Genomic DNA, 20,528 nt, shown 5'->3' on the forward strand with positions numbered 1-20,528 from the left:
AAAATAAAATAAAAACCCCAAGCCCCAAAGCCATTTACGTGGATTTGAGTTTTCTGTCAGAAAAGCTTTTAGAAATTAATTTTGCCTTACCGAGAATGGCTTCTGTTGACCCCATAATTAAAAGAAAAGCATTTTTAATAATATATTTTTTTAAAAGCTCGGTAAATGATAATTTATAATGAGGTCTGAGGACATCTTTGTCCTTATCAAACCCCTGATTGCTGAATTAACACATTAACTCTTCTTACAATGTGTCGGTGGGAACATTGTGATGAGAGCATCTCCATGTCACAGTCTCTCACAGAACGGCCATGCAAGCTTAAAAAAAAACTCAGAAAGATCTTGAAAAGGAAAGTTAATTATTTTACTTTACCTCGCAAAAGACATGAGTGAAGCGGACTGTGGAATCTTTTGCTTGTTTAGCTGTGCTTATGGAAGAGATTCAACCCCTGACAGTCATCCATTAGGACTGCTCCCAGGTTCATGTGCTACATAGCAAACATTAGTGAGCTATAATTTATCAGTGTCATTAACGGCACCCTTCTTTTACACGAGTAATATCTTTTGATCTGTCTTTTTGGAAGAGGAGTCATCAGCTAATTTGCTCATTTTCACTCTGATTCACTGCTGGGGCAACCATGGGATCATCAGGCATTGCATCAGAAGAACTCTGATAGCACTGAATATTCATAAGTATTGTATAAACTATAGCTGCCCTGATAGCTATGCCTCACCCACTAACATGCTGCAAGAATGCCTGGAAGTGACAACTGCTTTTAGCAATAGCCAATCCTCAACTGACCTCCCATCGCATGATTATACTCTTCCTTGGAGGATCGAGTACTTTTCCCTCAACCCCACCGGAGTGACTTTGGGTTACTTAACTGCTGTACCCCTGCTTGTTCTACTCCTGCAGCCGGTCCACACATCACTTGATGACTGCAGCATCAGCTACTAACTTGCATGTATGAATAGTCCATCTAAGGTATTACATCACAGACCCTCCTAGTGTCCCTGTTTTCCAAGGACAGTCCCGAATTTACAGGAGCCACCCTGGTTTCTGATTTTATCCTGGCTTTTCCTTAGGACGTCTCTATTTTTATCGGAGTAATGTTGGAGGATATGGAATAGGATGTCCCTATTTTCATTGAAGAAATGTTGGAGGGTATAGAGTTAGGTGACCCCCGAGCCAAGGAATTAAGTAACTATACAACCTTTAGAGGATATCTGAAGACAGCCCTGTATAGGGAAGGTTTTTTTTAGTGTTTAATGTTTTCTTATGCTTTTATATGTGCTGGAAGCCGCTCAGAGTGGCTGGGGCAACCCAATCAGATGAGCAGGGTATAAGCAATATAATAATAATAATAATAATAATAATAATAATAATAATAATGGAAGACCCTATTCTCATGGAAGAAACGTTGGAAGATATGACATCACAGATCAAGTCTTCACACCTACAGCTCTCTCTCTCTCTTTCTATATATAAATATAACAATCATATACCAGCATTCTAGAGTAAATAAATAGGGCAACATATATGAACCCAAGAAGGGTATGCTGGATCAGGCCAAAGGCCCATGTAATTTCTCACAGTGGCCAACTAGAAGTCAATGAGAAGGCTGCAAGCAGGACCTAAGGGCGCTAGAACTTGCTCCACCCTCCTCCGTTCCCAGCGACTGGTATTCATACGCATGCTGCCTCCAACAATATGGCGCATCTTCTGCTGCAAGGAGAATAACGAGAGAGGGAGAGTACACACACACAGAGAGAGCCCCAAGAGCCAGTCATGAATTATTATTTTTAAGGTTGCTGTATATCATATTTATGCAGGAGGCGAAACAAGGAGAACAACAATAATGTATCGCTAGCCTCTGTCATGAAAATGATTTGTTTTACTCTCCTAATCTTTACCATATCTAAACTGACTATAATAAAATGAATAATTACTCTGAATTCCATCCCGTTCATTGGAAATCTACTAAAAGGATAAGCCAAGAAATTGTAATGGCAAATACAAGGTTTAGTCAGCGTGTAAGAACTTGCCTTTGTAATTTTTTGTGGGCTTTTTGGACTCGGTGTAAATGGCATTGTTTACCACCTTACGCCAGCGAACATTACTTAAGAATGTCATGAATTATTTCAGGCTTCCGATGAATATTAATAGTCTTTATAGGCATGATATTTCATGAGTGCACACCCAAGTATTAAAGCACGATAGGATTTGGCTTAAGACAAAAATCAATGGAAGTTGATTTTTCCCCCTCTCCTAAACCTTAATGGATGGATGTTCGTGAGTATTGCAATGTTCGAACAGAATACGAAAAGTGCCAAACATAATGGTGTGACTTTAATTCAGGGATGGGGGAACCTGCAACCCTTCAGAGGTTGCTGGACTCCAACTGCCATCAACCCCAGCCTGCATAACAACAGCAACAACAACAACTTCATTATTTTCACCCCCCTTTTTTGCTTTCAGACCCAGACTTGTGAATGTTCCTTTTTACACGACAATTTAGTCATATGTAATTAATCATAAGAGCTTGTGTACATATCTACATCCATAAAAGGGTTAGGTTTATGTTAGGTTTGCTGTATTTGTTGAATCAAGCAACAAGAAGTCATGACGTAATTTAGAACAAGAATAAAATGGAGGGAGGGAGGGAGGGAGGGAGGGAGGGAACGGGAGAGAAGTATATGAACCAAATATTGTTGCAAACTGTGTAGAACCCTTTCCCAAAGTTAAGATCTTTGTGTTTAACTGGAAGGTAGCTGGAGAAGAATTCTGCCTTTGTTCCAGTCTGAAGGATGAAATGTAGGCACTATGTTGCCAAGCCCAACCAGGCATGGGCAACTGGTATCCTGCGGCTGCTGACAAGGCCCCATTAATGCTGATGCCTGCTTTGGACAACCCTCCTGCCAAACAAATCCCAGCCACATGGATCTGACTATAGGGATTCCTGGGAACGGACAGTAGCAGGATTGCTGTTGCCTGTGCCACTGGGGCTAATGGAATGGAGGGCTATGGCATCTTCACATGTGATGCGTGCATGTGTTAGTACAGGGTGTGTGCTGGTGTCAACATGGGGCTGCTTTCAGAAACTACAGTTGGTACATAATGTGGCTGCTACGATTGGAACAGCAATCAGAACGTTTCACATTGATATTTACATATTTGTTTCAAGGTTCCATTTAAAGCCCTCAGCAGCCTGAGACCAAATTATCTTAAGGCCCATTTTCAGCCATGTGAACCAATGGCAGAACATCTCTTTGCATGCAGAACGTCTCAGTTCCAAGCCCAGGTATCTCCAGGTAAGTCTGGGAGAGACCTTTGACTGAAACACTGGATAGCCTCTTAAAGCAGTGTGGATAGGACTAGGGCTGCCGGCTTCCGGAGCCAAAGCCCTTTTGGGTCCCCCCATATTTTGGTGGTAGGGGCCAGCCCCCCCATGTCCCCATAGTGCAAAGTTGGAAAGTAGCTCTGAGTGTGGTGTGCCACAGAGGGGAAGGAGAATCAAAGCAGCCTCCCACTAATGGCGATGCCAAGAGGAGGAGGAGCCACCAGCCACTGAACTGCATGGCCACCATGTTTGGCTCCGCCCCCAGCTTCTCACATTGTTCTGACATCAAGCATGTGACATCGTGATGTCATGACATCACGCACATTATGTTGCCCCCCCCCCCCAAATTGCCTTCACAAGCTGGCACCTCTGACTTGTTCTAAAACAGTTTCCTATATTCTGGGGAAAAAATCTTTAGTATATTTCCAACTGAAAGATCTCTGGAGGATGCAAAAATTTCACACTGTACATATTTTTTCTCCCAAATGTGTAGATTGTATATTCTCACTTTTGATATGTTCCTGACTTCTGCGTCATTGGTCTCTATTACTTATAGCACTCGGGTATATTTGTTCAGATGAAGCCCCATTGAATAGCATTTGGAACCTGCATAATGCATTACTATACAGCAAAGAATAAGCTGAGAAAGTTGAAACTGAACTGCAAACCTTTCTTCGAGCTCAACAAAACTGAGGAAAAAACCTGAATAAAATAAATAAAAACAGTGAAGCAAGTCTGTATCCAAAGCAGCTTCCTTCCTTCTTTCTTTCTTTCTTTCTTTCTTTCTCTCTCTCTCTCTCTCTCTCTCTCTCTCTCATGTGTGCGTGTGTGTGTGTTGAAGGAGCACCACTGTAAAAACAAAAATGAAGACATTTTATCCCATACTAATTTGAAGAATAGAGAAGATTTCACATATGACGAGACTAAATATACACTTAAGCTGCTAATAAAGACAATGCCTGAGGGAGAACAAACTCATTTCGAGCAATCCCAGAAGTTTTTGTTTCCAAATCAGAAGCAAAAAAATAAAATAAAATAAAGATGCTTTGCTTATGTGTAATTTTAAAAGCTTCACTAGATGGAATAATGACTTTGCACTTTTTTAAAAAAACCAAAACCCTCTCTCCCCTAAAATGGCTTTATTCCAATTATGTATATTGTAAATATGCAGGCCTAGTGGAAGTCAGCATACTGAGAGATAGATCCTGAGCCTTTGTCTCATTAATGGGCTAAGGAAGAATAAAAATTGGTTTACGATCCAATAAGAAGCAGCCACAGCCAATAGAGAGGGGTACCTCCATGAGCCTGGCCTCCCAACAGCAGCTTCACTGCCACACTCAGGATTTTGAGAGGGCGGGGCAGTGTGGTGCCTGAACTACGCCAACCTCACTGGACTTGTCGTTTTCCAGCACTGCCACAGTGCAAAAACATGGATCCAGAGCACACAGGTCCTTTGAGACCTTATACATTTGGGAGGGATCTACACCAAACAATCATCTTTGGGGTCCACGGGTGTCTGTTACAATTTCATAGAATCATAGAATCATAGAGTTGGAAGAGACCACAAGGGCCATCGAGTCCAACCCCCTGCCAATTTGTTGGTAGCTTTGTTGACATCCTGTATAGAAACCATGGCGTTCCATGAAGATCTGTGTCAAGGATCTTTTATGCTAGCAAGAAGCCGATTATTTGTTTACTGTGCCACTGAAAGTTTCATTCTGTTTTTTGTGGACCCCCGTGTAAAATCCTATATCCTACTGGATCCAAAATTTACTCAGATCCCATAGAAAAGCTGTCTGTGTGTGTGTGTGTGTGTGTGTGTGTGTGCTTTCTCTCTGCCGGGGGAATCTTGACCCAGAATGACGAGGGAAAAAGCAACTGGGGGGGGGGGTTAATACCAATTGCTTGCTTTCAAAATTCCAAAAGTGTCCCCAAGCCCAGATAAATTAACAATCCCAGGTTCAAGTAAAGGTTGAAGACACACATTGCAGTCCTTGAAGCTTCCCAAAACTCATTGTCCTCACCTATACTAGTGATTAGCATGAAGGCAATTTGCTTGCTAGAACAACCCAGCCTTTATATTCATGTATGCAAGAACCCATTAAAAGTTCTGAATTTATTTAAACATCAACCACAAAACACAATGAAATTTCTTACCGGACTGCAGCACAGATATTCGCACCTCTATAAATCTTTTCCCCTCTCAAATTAAACAAAAACATTAAAATAAATGTTTGTTAATTTCAGGTACCTGAAAGCATCTGAATTAATACAAATTATGAAAATTGTCAAATGATAACGGGCTGCAGAGTGTATGTAACTTCTCCATATTTATGGGGAAAGGTAAAAGTACTGATATGGTTTTAAAATATTTAAAATCCACCTATTGCATATGCAGAGTAAGTAACTGCCTCTCCACCATACTTCAGAAGGGTGGTATTGAGTACAGTGCTTGTGATAAATTATGTATTTATTTTAAGAGGGTCAGAATAAGAAGCTGTTACAATTTACTATCCTTGGCCCCAAAATTCACTTTTTATAGAAATTACCTCATAGTGTTACAAGTAGATTTAGATGTGTGCTGTGTTCAGGCTGATAGCCACAATAAACATCTGAAGCCAAATTCTAGTTCCCAGAATTGCATTGGAAACGCACAATACTGTAACCTCGGGTTAATGCACTGAGCTGCACATTGAGCATCATAACGATGTCAGCCATCAAGTGCAAGTCAGCACTTAATATTGTGGTGTCGAAGATGAGCAAGCATTGAATGGCAGACCATGCGCCGGCCCATATAACCCACAGAGCGAGATTGGTGAACCCCAAAAGAGATATGATGAGGGTCAGCTTTATTTACTCCTTGCAATTACTATAATACCTAGAGTGGGTAACACTGTGGTCTAAACCACTGAGACTCTTGGGCTTGCTGATCAGAAGGTGCTATAGTACCTTAAGAGGGGCTCACAGGTCTCCCTGTTTGGGAGACCCTACAAGTCTTCTGGGAGCTGCTCGGTCCCTCCACAAGGGAGATCCATGAGTTCATTTATTGAATTTATATTCTGCCTTGACAAGTCTAAAATACTGTTGTACACCTCTCCCCACCCCCACCCCCCAATCTCCATGCAGTTTCTGGGCACTTACCCAGGGTTCGTGTTTCCTTTGGAATGAAGGACAACAGAGACTGTGGTGTCTTTATGATATATGGTTTACTTACACATATATACAACCTGAGCCTACAATGGAGGTGTTCATAGCATCACCCCAAGGGGACCTTGCTCCCCCCCCATAGCTGCATCCTTGCAGAAATTAACCATCACTCTGACTCTCTCTAGCTTGCTGATTTGCTTCTAGCTCACATCACTTCACTCTCTGCTCTTAACTCTCATTTTGTCCTTCTAACAAGTTGAGGAAGGATCCCATCCCACCCATTCACCATCTCCCACAGAGCCCCTTCCCTTGTTCTCCTTAACGGCTCATCACCTAGGCTATCACCTCACCAGGAGGCTAGCCTGGTTATTCAAAGAATTCGAAGTTTTTATTAAATTTTAACACTTGCTGAGGATTAGAAGGGTCTCGTATGCAGCCTAACAAATCCCCCAACTCATAACAATAGTAAAACATATAAAGGATATAAAATGCAAAGCTGGCTGTGTGGGGTAATGGGAGGAGACAGTCTGACCACAGCAGGCCCTGATGTTCTCTTTGCCTGGCTCCCTCATATTCGTTCTCAGCCACCTAAAAGAGGCAGCTGTGTGATCACACCTGGGAAAAAATCCTTACACCCAGAAGACCAGAATAATTATATAACAGTGGCAATTGCCCTCTTCTTGGGCCAGATTCTTGCATGGGTGGTTGCTTACAAGATTCTGACGCTCTTGGATGAGGCTGGTTTTCTGAATCTATTTCCATGGAATTTAAGGCCTCTGTTTGGCACTGAAACTGACTTGGTGGCTCTGTACGATTATTTATTTATTTATTTATTTATTTATTTATTTATTTATACCCCGCCCATGTTGACCTGATTGATGATGATGCAAACTCTTAAGCTTTCAAGGGAATAAGGATAGAACATGACCATATCACATCCAGCCATCCATCCTCTTCACATGATCATATTGAGTGCTTTTCTTGTAGACTTCTATTCATGTGAATTCTTCACATCCTGTGGTCTATCTCACATACTATGGGTGACAACCAAAGCTGAATCATCTATGGTATGGGTGAGGAATTTGCCTTCAGTTTTAGTCTTCCTGGGACCAATGAGCAGATAGCTTCTAAGTGGAAGGAAGCTGGAGAGATGAGTTCACAGAAAGGGAAGTCATGGTGAATGGGATGAATTGACAGGAGTGTGCATGGATCGTGGTCTGGGTGAAACTGTTGTAGAAACAGCCCTATTTATGTAGTGCTACTTCATCTCTGTCCTACTTTGAGGATAGAGTGTTACTTATGACAATGCACCCACTTCTTGGCTTCTTTAGTTTGATCACATTGATGAAAGGATAAGCAATCAATCTCCCTCTAAGACAGTGAGTGGTATTGGCCATAACTCATTACTCCATCAAAGAATTTGGCATTTCAATCGATGGGAAATGATGTGTGATCATTCTAATTTATTATACATCATTTCCCATCAATCGGTGTGCTGAAACCTTGACATAATAAGTAGTTACAGGCACTGTCAATCATTCTTGGCTGGATATCACTGAATGCTGCCATTATGTACATCCATGACTTTTCATCCAAACCATAAACTTTCCTCCAGGACCGTTTACAGATTTCACATGAAAAGTAAAAGCAACTATAATGAAATGTTCACACGGACAAAACATTGAAAGTGTCTGGTAGTCATAAACTGGGGGGGGGGGAGAGAGAGAGAGAGAGAGAGAGAGAGAGAGAGAGAGAGAGAGATGTGTAGCATAAATGCATTTAAAAAATAATAGCAAGTGAGTTGAGTTGTTGAAATAAGAGACCTAGACTATGGATTCAAACATGTTGTGCAAAGTTGTGCCACAGGTGTGGGGAACACACCTGTGTTGGTCATCCAGATGTTGAACTACAAACTCCCATCATCCCTGGTCATTGGCCAGGCTTCCTAGGACTGATGAGAGTTGTAGTTCAGCAACATCTGGAGGGGCAAAGGTTCCCTACCCCTGCTTTTCTGAATAGCCTGCTAATCTGGAGACATGGTTCTGTCATTTGTGGTGTTCTAGGGATTTCCTTTGATTCCACTGAAAGATTGTGGGGGATAAACAGGTCTGTGCTGTTAAAGTTCTAAGTTTAATGTTCATAAAATGTTGTATTTGAATGCATTGTATTTGGAATGCTGTGAAGAGGAGTTTACCTTAAGCGAGAGCTTCCACTCTGAGTGAAAGCAAAAGGCTAGGTGTTGTTTTTTTATTTCAGTGCGTTAAACTACCTGTTGACTCATCACCAGAAACCTAAGCTGCAGCTCTCACAGCAGGAAAGGGAACTTAAGAAGTCCGAGATGGCTAGCAGTAGCAGCAGATGTTGCAAAGAAGCTCTGCAATGATGAGCCAGCTTAGGATCTCTCTCTGGGACCAGAGAGGGGAAAGTTTACAGAACTGCATAAAGGACTTAAAGGACTGAACCACAGTGCAGTGTGTTACGTTTATATTTTGCTCTTCTAACTACAGTGGTACCTTGGGTTACCAATGTACGCTTCAGGTTACATACGCTTCAGGTTACATACGCTTCAGGTTACAGACTCCGCTAACCTAGAAATAGTGCTTCAGGTTAAGAACTTTGCTTCAGGATGAGAACAGAAATCAGGCTCCGGCGGTGCGGCGGCAGCAGGAGGCCCCATTAGCTAAAGTAGTGCTTCAGGTTAAGAACAGTTTCAGGTTAAGTATGGACCTCCGGAATGAATTAAGTACTTAACCCGAAGTACCACTGTAGTTTTAAGTCTGTTCTGCAGCAAAGCGTTGAAACTCATTATTGGGGTGGAAAGCTAATGTATTTCTACACAAGGTCCTGATCAGGGATTCCTCTGAACAACTCTAACATGTGCTTCCTGTTCACTATGCTTCTTTGCAACTTCTTGACAGAACTTTAGTATCTCTCAACACAATGGAATATGGAAGTTTCTGATGTACTGAAATACATAAGCTTTCTATCTCGCTGCAGAAAGGCATAAGGAATCTCTACTTCAGATGTTACAAAGAGCCTTCAAGAATAGGAAGCTCAAGTCTTTCATGTTTCCTTTCCCATCATCATCATTACATAATGATATGTGGTTGATACTACCCAGCCTGTCCCTATTCACTGACTAGTTAGTAAGCCCCAGTGAATGGGGTCTAAAGTGAACAGGCATATTATGAAGCTGTTAGTCTTTACTTTACTTTCAAAACTTTTTTTTTAAGTTCTCTTGAAATGGAGTATTCATTTCCTCTCACAATTATCTTTTCTCCTGATCATTCTTTCTAATAGCTAACTCAGATGGTTGAATGCCTACCAGTTTTGGAAGGGAACTAGCTACCTGAAAATAAGATAATGGTTTCTACGTATTCAGAAGACTTTATAGGTGTGCAGAAGTCTGAATGCTTGTGAATAATAATAAAAAAAGACTTTTAAAAAAAAAAAAACCCAACAAGAACCTGTGAACTTCCAGAACATGTGGAATGTTGAGGTGGCAAGTTGAGGGGGAAAATGAAAGATGGGACAGCAGAGGTATTTGATTGTTTAAAAAGGCAGGGACTTTTGCTCATTCCTCACAGCTCCTTCTCTTCCAAATGGCTTCCAAAGGCTGCCCAAAAAAGGCCTCGCTGGCCACATGTGGCCCACAGGCTGTGGGTTGGGCCACCCTGATCTAAATGAATACCAAAATATGGTCCAACTCTGTACCACACAGTCATTATTCCTTGCTTTATCCCCTGGTAGTGAGATATCACTGTTTGGGAATGGAGCTGTGCATCTGGCTTCAAATGATACCTACTTTGGCCATGTTCACACAAAAACTGTTCCTTCAATGTCCAAATGCCATTTGAATACCATATCAATCTTGATCTTCCACAGGGAAATCCAGGAAGTACTTCTTTGCACAGTGCATAGTTAAACTATGGGATTTGCTAACTTAACATGCAGTGACGGCCAACACCTTGGAACAGCTTTAAAGGGGGATTCTTGGAGGGTGAGGCTACCAGCCGTTATGACTATGTTCTAACTCCAATGTCGGAGGCAATATGCCTCCCAGTATCAGTTTCTGGGAATAATGAGTGAGAGAGTGTTATTGTGCCCATGCCCAACTGATGGGCTTCCTATGGGCATCATGTTGGCCAGAATGCTTAACTAGATAGGTTTTTCATCTGATCCAGCAGAGTTCTGCTGTGCTGTTCACGCTAAGGATGTTGTAATGTGTGGTTCAAAATATCGCACATAGATCTCTAAACCCACATGGCTTGCCAGTTTGTGCAGACTGTGGCTGCATAGTGATCCAAGCCTTACCACACTTGCACAACTATGGGGAAATCCATGTGTGCTTTGATTCACCATGTAGCTGAAGCCTACAAGGGCTGACCTCATAGATTAGCCCTTTAGGGCAGGTTCCCACATGCATGTTCATCACTTGAAGATTACAAACTCAAGTGATTATTAGGTTGGTTAACTTTTCATGGTCAGAGGCTTATTTCTCACAGAGGAAAGTGGTTATATACCTGCAACAAATGGGGGCAACGCCCAAGCAGGGTGAGAACAAAGCCAAATATTAGTAGAGGTGCCCTTTCTTTTTCCTCCTTTTATTCATTAACTTGTTCTCTCTTTTCTCCTCTCCTCTGCCTTCATGCACAAGAGTGAAAATTTCCACTCCCAGAGTGGTTTAACAGTTGATCCTTCTTCATGGGGAACTCTGAGAATTGTGGCTCCGTGTTTGGGAATAGGGGCTTACTAACAATTCTCAGTGCTCTTGGCAAACTACAGCTCCCAGAATTCTTTGGGGGAAGCCATGGCTGTTTAAAGTAGTGTCATAGCACTTTAAATATCTGGTGTGAATGTGGCCTAAGTCTCATTATATTGTGTGCCTTGTTATACCATTGTAAGGAGACACATCAATGAACTTTACTTAGGATTTAGCCCCCCGACTCCCTTCCTGACATGCTAGCAGCCTGTCTCATTAGACCAGGGGGGCTACTTGATCTCTGTCCCCACTTCCAGAGAGCTGGTGATCCAACCAAAAAGTTATCTAGAAAGCTATTTACAAAGCCTAAGCCATTTTTGACAATCACTGCTGCAGAGTAATAGTCAACTACTTGTTTACTTCTTTTTTTAAAAAAACAACAACAATAATCTTCTCCATACATCTCCTTAATTTTTATGCAGCAGAAGTGTTTATTATTGCTGGGGAGAAGGGAAAAGGAAAGTTTAATATTGTTCACTTTGATTTAACAAACAAACAAAAAGTGTGCTGGCAGAGTTTCAGCCTGATAAGATTGAAAATGATAGTTATAAGCTGCCCAAATATGGGTCTCATAATGAACAGACTCTTCAATATAACTGCACTGCCAGGTGCAAATTTAATAAAAGATTTAAAATGATAGATGGAAGAGTATTTCCAACAGCTGTTTGTATTCCCAGACAAAAATCCTCATTAAGATAGAGTTAAGGATGTAAATAGATATCTATTAATTTAAAACAACATTATAGAGCACTGAGCATTACTCATTCAGAACTTTTGCAGCTAGGATTGGAAAAAATAGCATCTTTTGAATCGGGATTTTGGAACTGTATGATGCAACACAGAGACTGCGACCCAGCAACAAAGCCTTATGGGTGTCAGCTATGAGTGGACAAAGTTTCCTACTGGTGAGACAGCCAACATCAGTCCCACTCCAAGTTGACCCAATGAAATGAATAGACCTTCCCACTGATTTCAGCGGGTGCACTCTCAGTTTGACTAGCAGAGCCATCCTAACTCCCCATTGTCACTGCCAGGGCTCTGAGGAACCACAGATCCATGGCCACATCCGCAGCCCAATCGCTTGTGGTGGCAGAAACAGAAGGTGGGGAGGTATGCAGATTGGGCCTGATCCCTGCACCAGCTCCAGGCCGTGAGAGCAAATTTAAATGCCAATTTCCATGTGGATTCCCCCCCCCTTTTTTTAAATTGCAGCTTGAGTAGGAGGCAGAGAACAGATTCATAAGTACAGTCATACCTTGGGTTGCGAACATGATCTGTGCGGGAGGCTTGTTTGCAACCCGTAGTGGTTGCAACCCGCAGCGCTGCGTCTGTGCATGCGCGTGAAGCGATTTGGTCTCCTGCGCATGTGCAAAGCACGATTTAGAGCTTCTGTGCATGCGCCGAAACCAGGAAGTAACCCGTTCTGGTACTTCCGGGTTCGGCGCGGTCCGTAACCCAAAAACGCGTAACCCGCAGCATTCGCAACCTGAGGTATGACTGTACTGTGACTGCATGTACACACCATATGTTTAAAGCACCCCCAGCCAAGAATCCTGGGAAATGCAATTTGTTAATAGTGTTGGGAATTGTAACTTTGTGAAGGGTATAACACAGTTCCCAAGATTCTTTGAGGGGGAAATGTGTATTTCAGGGGTGCCAACTTGAATAAAATATTGGGGGGGGGATGGCAGGTAAGCCCTGCCCCACATAATCCACCACACAAGATGTGGCACACGCACACCATTTGAATGGCAATGCCCATCAACTTTGAGGGAGCTTGTCCCCCTTAAATATTTTATTGGGGTGTACAAAGGGACCTCAGCCCCTAGGAGTTGACTCCCATTGCGTATTAAATGTATGGTGTGTTTGTAGGTTGATTCTTCCCAATGCTCATGCAACCCTTGCTAGCAACTAGCCAGCGACATATCAGTACTGGAAATTCACTCGTTTTCTTTTATGCACTTGCAATGTAATTGCTTCATTCGTTCCATACTCACCCCCTTATTCTCCTGCAACTATGTCACAGGGAACAACCCTAAATAATTGCTTGAGCTTTCCTGAGATTAATTATCTCGGAAAGCAGAAACTGACCATATGACACGCTTTATTGTCTCCATGAGAGGGAATCAAAGAAATGTTAAAAATAAAAAAATAAAAAATCCCAGCATGAAAAATAAGCTGCATGATTTTACAGACATTCACATTGCACTGCAGATGAAGAAGCAGATTGCCCCTTCTTCATTTGGCAAAAAAGTTGAACTTAGTAGCATTGAAGAGGACCCTGGTATTTCCCAATACAGTTGTGGTAACTGGAGCACAGTCATTCCATCACCACTACATATGGTCAGCCCTACCATAAGACAGAGTGGGGTGACTGCCTCAGGCAGCTGTGATGAAAAGGCAGCAAAGTGATAATTATTTAATACATTATTGTTGTTGTAATTTGACTGCCAGAAAGGGAGAGAAGTGCTTGTGGGAATAACTGCCACAGGTGCCAAAATAACTTGGCTGGCCCTGGATACTATTCATCCTGACTTGGAAGGAAACACGCTCTCTCTCAGGCGGCAAAATGTGTTGGACCGGCCTTGCCACCAATGGAATATATTACATACATAATAAATCCAGGGAGTTTTACATGATGGAGTCATTTCTCCAGTGTGTGTCTCATTAAAAATTATGATTTCTTGGGAATCACAGAAATGCTAGCATGATGCCCACCAAATGGTGGAAACAGTTACAGAAATGTGGCTTAGAAGTGGGTGAATCTTTATGTAATGGGAAGAATACAAATATGAAATCCACTGTTTGTTCAAAATAGGTCCTGGCTTCACCTGATCTTGCACTATTGTTCAGTCATACCTGGTAAATTATACGCCTATCACCTGTGTGACAAATAAAAATGGTGGGTTGATTTTTACAGACCCTTCACCCTAGAGCAGGCTGGTTTCAGAACAGGGTGTTCACCTCTATATCATTGTTTTATTTTGGACTATGTAGCCCAATTATTTAAGTGTGTCTGATACCCAGTCTGATTCATGAACCTTTAATCAGTCCAGCAGCAACATGTGGTCAGATGTGGACCAGAGTGTTATCCTCGGGTGCTTCTGCTAATCTCTTGAAAACAAGGTCCAGAGTGTGGCCTGTCTTGAAAAACAAGGTCCAGAGTGTGGACTGGTGACATGTTGAGACAGCCCTATGGTAGTCATTGCAGCCAAGAAGTCTTGAGCTGCCCCAGAGCTAGTCACCTCAGCATAGATGTTGAAGTTCCCCAGAACCAACAGTCTAGGAGTCCTCCACTCTGCCACTGAGACCAGCTCTTGTCAGCTTAGGCAGGGAGACCGTTGGGCAATAAGAGAGTTGGTAAACCAGCAGAATCCTGAATCTGTTCTGATAGCCCAATGTCAGGAACACATACTCTAGAATCCCCCTATTAAGTGGACAGAGAGCCTGGAGAAAAATATAGAAAACCAAACACTACAACATTTCCCCCTCCCAAAACCTCAAGTCTGCCCGGATGTTGCACTGAGTACCCAAGTGGGCACAGCTGGGTGAGACCAACTCCACCCTGCCCACCTACCTAGGTCTTGGTGATACAGACCAGATCGGCCTCCTCATCCATCAGATCATCATTGAGAGACATCATACTCAGAGCTGACCTGGCATTCAGCAACAGCAACCGCAGACCCGAGGACCGGCTGATAGGACAACCGCAATTCCCCAGGTTGGAGGAGGGGCTGTGCCGTGTGCCCCTTGCCCACCCTGTACATAGAACTATGAGATGAATATATTTTACCATTATTGTCAACATTCAGGAGGAAATCCAACCATGAGAAATTCATGTATTTACAGTTCAATCACATGCTGTTCACATTCAAAACAGCAACATTTATTGTAGCAGCTTTGAAAAGGCACTCAACATTTAATGGATCCAGGTAAGGGAGGTACTTGTGAAATTTCTGCCTAGGAATTTCTTTTCCTCATTGTACATTACCTGGAGCAAGTGCAAACCAGCTGGATCCATTAGATTTGTTGGTATTTACCTTTTTGTATAACCGTTTTGTTTTGTTTTTAGTGTGTAAGATTTTATTTTGTGGGCTAATGTTCAATATGAAACTTAATAGTTAGAGGGATTTCTTTAACTGAAATCTTACGGTGGCTGGTTGCTAAAAATACAATAAATTCTACTTCAATGGCTTCCTCAGAGGGAATAGCATGATCCCACCTGGGCTTTGGATTTGGCAGTTAATCTGCCTCAACTTCTCTTTCTCTTGTCTTGATAGGATGGCTCAGTTTGTTTGGATCCAATCCTATGTTAGTTATCCTGTGTGGAGAGGAGAAAAGATGACTGGAGAGGATGGGACATGACGGAAGTTTAGGAAACTGAATTGGATGCAGAGCGTTGGTTGAGTGAAAGTATTTTGTAACATCCTTCATAGTCCTAGAATTTAGGGATACCCCACAAAATTGGTTGGCAGTGAATTCAGAACAGAGCCAGAAATCCTTTTTTCACACAATGCACAATTAACTTGTTGAATTCACTGCCACAATGGTGACTGATTAAGGTAGCTTTTAAAAGTGAGGACAATAGATCTATCAATGGCCATGATAAGCTATGATAAATGGAACTCGCAGGTTCTTGAATTGAAAAGAACGCAACAAAACATCAAGAGATGTGGCCTTCTTGCGCTGTTTGTGGGCTTCACATTAGCATCTGGTTGGCTGCTCTGGGTTTTATTTCCAATATTTATTTCCAATGTTTATAGACTGCTTTTCACCATAGATCACAAAGCAGCTTACAGAAAATCAACCAAACAATCCATGGATCAAAAGAAAATGGTGTTTAATACAAGCAAAAACCACAAGTAAAAGGGGAACCTGTAAGTTGATTAAATAGGCATGCTACACCTTACCAGAACTACCTTATGTTGTACTAGAATTAGTTCTAGTTCACTGTGAGATGTCTTACTCAACTGGTAAGGTATGCCATTCGCTATGGGATATTGTGCTAGAATCTATTCATCTAGATGAACATTTGGTCTGATCCAATAGAACTTTCCTGCTTTTATGCACTTGTCAGCAAATCCAAATAATGGATAGGGTTGGTAAATATGCTTGCATATGCCAGAATTTCATATACAAGAACTCTTATTAACTAAAACATATTCTACAGAAGAAAGCTTGTGAGAAGAAAGCTTGTGAGACCAGCTGGATGTTAGGGAATTTATTAACTGCAATGCTTTCTGCACGCCCAAGGCGTCATATTTTATACCAAATAATCAGATTGGCAAAAGTGTCACTTTCAATAAGTGATTCCTCATATTTGTAATGATGTCTAATTTCCTAATATGCTAGATGGTATTACTTTAAATAACATCCTGGTATACCAACCTTTTAAAGTTAGCCATAACAAATGGGCAATATATGCCTCCATGCATATTTTTATCTTACGTACAGTATTTCACCTATCCAGGAAGCAATACTGTGGGCATGACATATTAGAATGGGATGGAAAGATCCGTTTTGATCTATCCATTTCATAACAATATTTATGGTTTATGAGGCACTGTGTCAAAATCCTCTCTACAGGGTGTACGCAAATAACAAGTTCATTCAATACAAAGTGGCAGTTCCAGGGAAGCCATTCCAAATGATCAAATATTCATCTTTCCCCCTGCCTTTATTATTGTGTACTTTCTCACACCAGCCTTCCTCATTCCCATCTTCTCGAAAAATATTATTTAATTATTCCAGTTATGCACCCACTCTTCCTCCTAGAGCAACTTGCATGTGGCCTCACAACTTTCCTGCTTTGTAGCCCACTGGTTGAGCTCACAAGCTACATGCAGAAGGTCACAGGTTCAACCTGTGGCATTGATAGGTTTTGTTTTTTGTGTTGTTGTTTTTAAGGCCAGGTACCCAGTGATGGGGTGGCGCTGTGGGTTAAACCACAGAGCCTAGGACTTGCTGATCAAAAGGTTGGCGGTTTGAGCTCCCGTCGTTCGGTCCCAGCTCCTGCCCACCTAGCAGTTTGAAAGCACCCTTAAGTGAAAGTAGATAAATAGGGACCGCTTTCTAGCGGGAAGGTAAACGGCGTTTCCGTGTGCGGCACTGGTGCTGGCTCGCCAGATGCAGCTTTGTCACGCTGCCCACGTGACCTGGAAGTGTCTTCGGACAGCGCCGGCTCCCGGCCTCTTGAGCGAGATGAGCGCGCAACCCTAGAGTCGGTCACAACTGGCCCTGACAGGCAGGGGTACCTTTACTTTTTTACTCAGTGATGGGAGGCATAGCTTCCTGAAACCCTGGAGCCACAGCAGCCAGTCACAGTAGGCCACCCTGGACTAGCTAGACCAACAACGACAGCTCCATATATACCAGGAATGATACAAAGCAGCTTCATATATACCATGGCAATTATCAAACTTGCAAACTGTTTTCATAGTGTTGGGGCCGTTTTGAAGGTCAAACTACGTTACATCGATCTCGTGGCTTGCCCTTAAATGCAGGGGATTTTTCCCCACAAATAGCTGGTGTGGGGGCCCGATCCGGACCCCAGTGTGGAGGGAAGGGGGCTTTACCCCTTTGTGTTTCAAAAGACATATTTTGGGTGGGGGAGGTCATAACTAATATCTGTATGAAGCATTGGGATCAATGGGAGTTTTTGCCCCATGTCACTGGCAAGCATGTGGAGACTGATAAGAATTGGGGCCGCAGCCTTCCTCTTCTGTATGCCAAGTTCACAGTCCAGGTTGGGCCACCATTGCACTGGCTCTTTGCGAAAGCAAAATCCCACTTATACGGGTTATAACCATGTGATTAATAAAATGTGTTGCTTGGCCCTCAGTTCCTTGCCTTGCCTTCTGATTCCACTTTGTACCTGTCATAAGCTACTTGTTTTACTTGCAAAAAGCTCCATGCTCTCACCCCTGCCTGTCACTCATCACTTAGTTACTTTCCATCCTCCTTTTTCTCATCCTCAGTTTCTATTGCCTTTCCTCACCCTAGGACCTCTTCTTTCTCTCTTTCTTACTTTCTTTCCTGCCTGCAATAGTTGTGACTGTCTTCAGGAACATTCTTCCATTTCCTAATCATTTCTCTTCTTTTTAGCTTTCTTCGTAGTTCCAGATTTTGCTTCTACCTTATTTATAAATGTACTGTTGACCTCTACCTCTTCCCCACAGACGCTCCTTTTGTTTACCTCCCGCCTTTCCTTTGTCTATTCCAGATCATGAGACCCTTTCAAGGAGGAACCTGTTTTTAATTTTGAGTTTCCACAGCACCAGATGGATTGCTGGCACTTTAGAAGTAAATCAGCATCAGCATCATCTGCAAAATTAAACATCAGGCTGCAGAAATAGTCAAGCCAAAAATCCGGCTTCCCTATTTCTGGCTAAGGAATAGGAAATCACTCCATATGCTGGTGGAGCATTCTCTGCCATAGCTAATAAAGGAAGCACAAGGAGCGTATATCAAGTAGTGTATTGTGTCTATAATCTTTAAGGTCAAGTCAAATAATTGGAATACCTTGCCTCACCTTTCCAATATAAGTCACATGTAGGTTGCAGGAGAAAGCCTTTGACTTAGCTACCTTCACATGTAACCAATACATTTTGGCACCAGAGTGAACCACAAATTGGTGCATGCACGCACACACACACACACACACACACACAGCCAGGGAAGAAGGGGTGAGTGAAGCTCTACATCAGGAACAAGGGATAAAGATCTAGATCAGGAAGAAGGAGAGGAATTGTGTGGAAGGGGGGAGGGAGGAAAAATGGGCTGGAAACAAGGATGATATTTTTTTGGATAATATGTCTTGTTATAATTTTGAATTTTAACAAAAAAATTAAATAAGGAGTGGCATACAGGGCAGAAACAGAATAAAGAAAAGAAACACAAACTCTAAGAACAATAAAGCCAATTCAACACATGCTAAAGCAATAAAGCCTTCCACCCAAACTCCAGAAACAATGAGAAGATTTCTTCAAATATAAAATTGATCTTCTATATATGACTACATCACACCTTAGGGAAAGCCTTCCTAAACAAAAATGTCTTCAGTAGCTGCCTAAACATCATCAGGCTATGCACCTGTCTGATTTTGGCTGATAATTGATTCCAGAAAAGCCTGGTTTCTAGTACAAGCTAAGCACACCTCTGGGACAAATGGTCATCTCAGCAGTGCCCCATCTGAGGAGCAGGGTTGCCAGGCAGAGATGCAATGCACAAGATGGTCCCTTTGATATCGTGGTCCCAAGTTGCTTAGGACTTTAAATGCTAAAAACAGGACCCTGAACTGCTCCCAGTTGGCAGCCCGTGCAGCTCCTTCAGCTTTCATCTTTAGCCATGCTGGTCAGGGCTGATAGGAACGGCATCTGTGGAGCCACCATTTTCCTGTCCCTGATCTACACACTGGGGCCACCTAACCTCTAATTGTTATTTTTGTTTATCTGTTTAAGAAACAATTCTGACTGCCCTTTGTCAAAAGGACACGGAACATCACAGAATTTTAATTCTGAACAACAGAACGTACGCGCACAGCAGTTCATAATAAGCAGCATCAAATTATTCACAAATTATTTCAGTCACTGCTGCGCTTATTCAAACGCCTGCCAGAAGAAATGCATCTTCTCCAGTTTCCTAAAAGAAAATGCACCACAGTGGGGAGGGCGTTCCATGGGTGTGGAACCACCACCACAAAGCCCATTCCATGAACTCTGGTGCTATTTACTGCATCCTGTTCATGGACCACCACATGACACAACTTTTGACACTGATCCATGAGTTTCTAAGAAGAGCCTGAAATTGGACAGCATCTCAGGCTGGTAGTTTGGAGCGTGCCAGTAGATCCTTCTTCTGAATACAGTGGTGCCTCGCAAGACGAAATTAATCCGTTCTGTGAGTCTCTTCGTATAGCGGTTTTTTCATCAGCGGATCAGCTGATAAGCGGCTTAGCGGCTTAGGAAAAGGGGGGGGAAAGGGAAAAAAACCCCGCAGGAACTCACAAGATATTTTCGTCTTGCGAAGCAAGCCCATGGGGAAATTCGTTTTGCGAAGCGCCTCCAAAACGGAAAACCCTTTCGTTTAGCGGGTTTTCCGTCTTGCGAGGCGTTCGTCTTGCGGGGCACCACTGTATCATAGGGTTCGCAGGTACCAACCCAGAAAAAGTCCATATCCACAGAAGTGGTGTAACCTACAGCGGCAATCGTCTGTCCACTTGCTTCACCCTCAGTCCTGTTCTCTACCCCTCTGCTGTGGTTCAGGGGAAGGAGCGCACA

This window comes from Podarcis cretensis, assembly GCF_951804945.1.
Source record: "Podarcis cretensis genome assembly, chromosome: 6".
In the NCBI taxonomy this organism is placed as follows: Eukaryota; Metazoa; Chordata; class Lepidosauria; order Squamata; family Lacertidae; genus Podarcis; species Podarcis cretensis.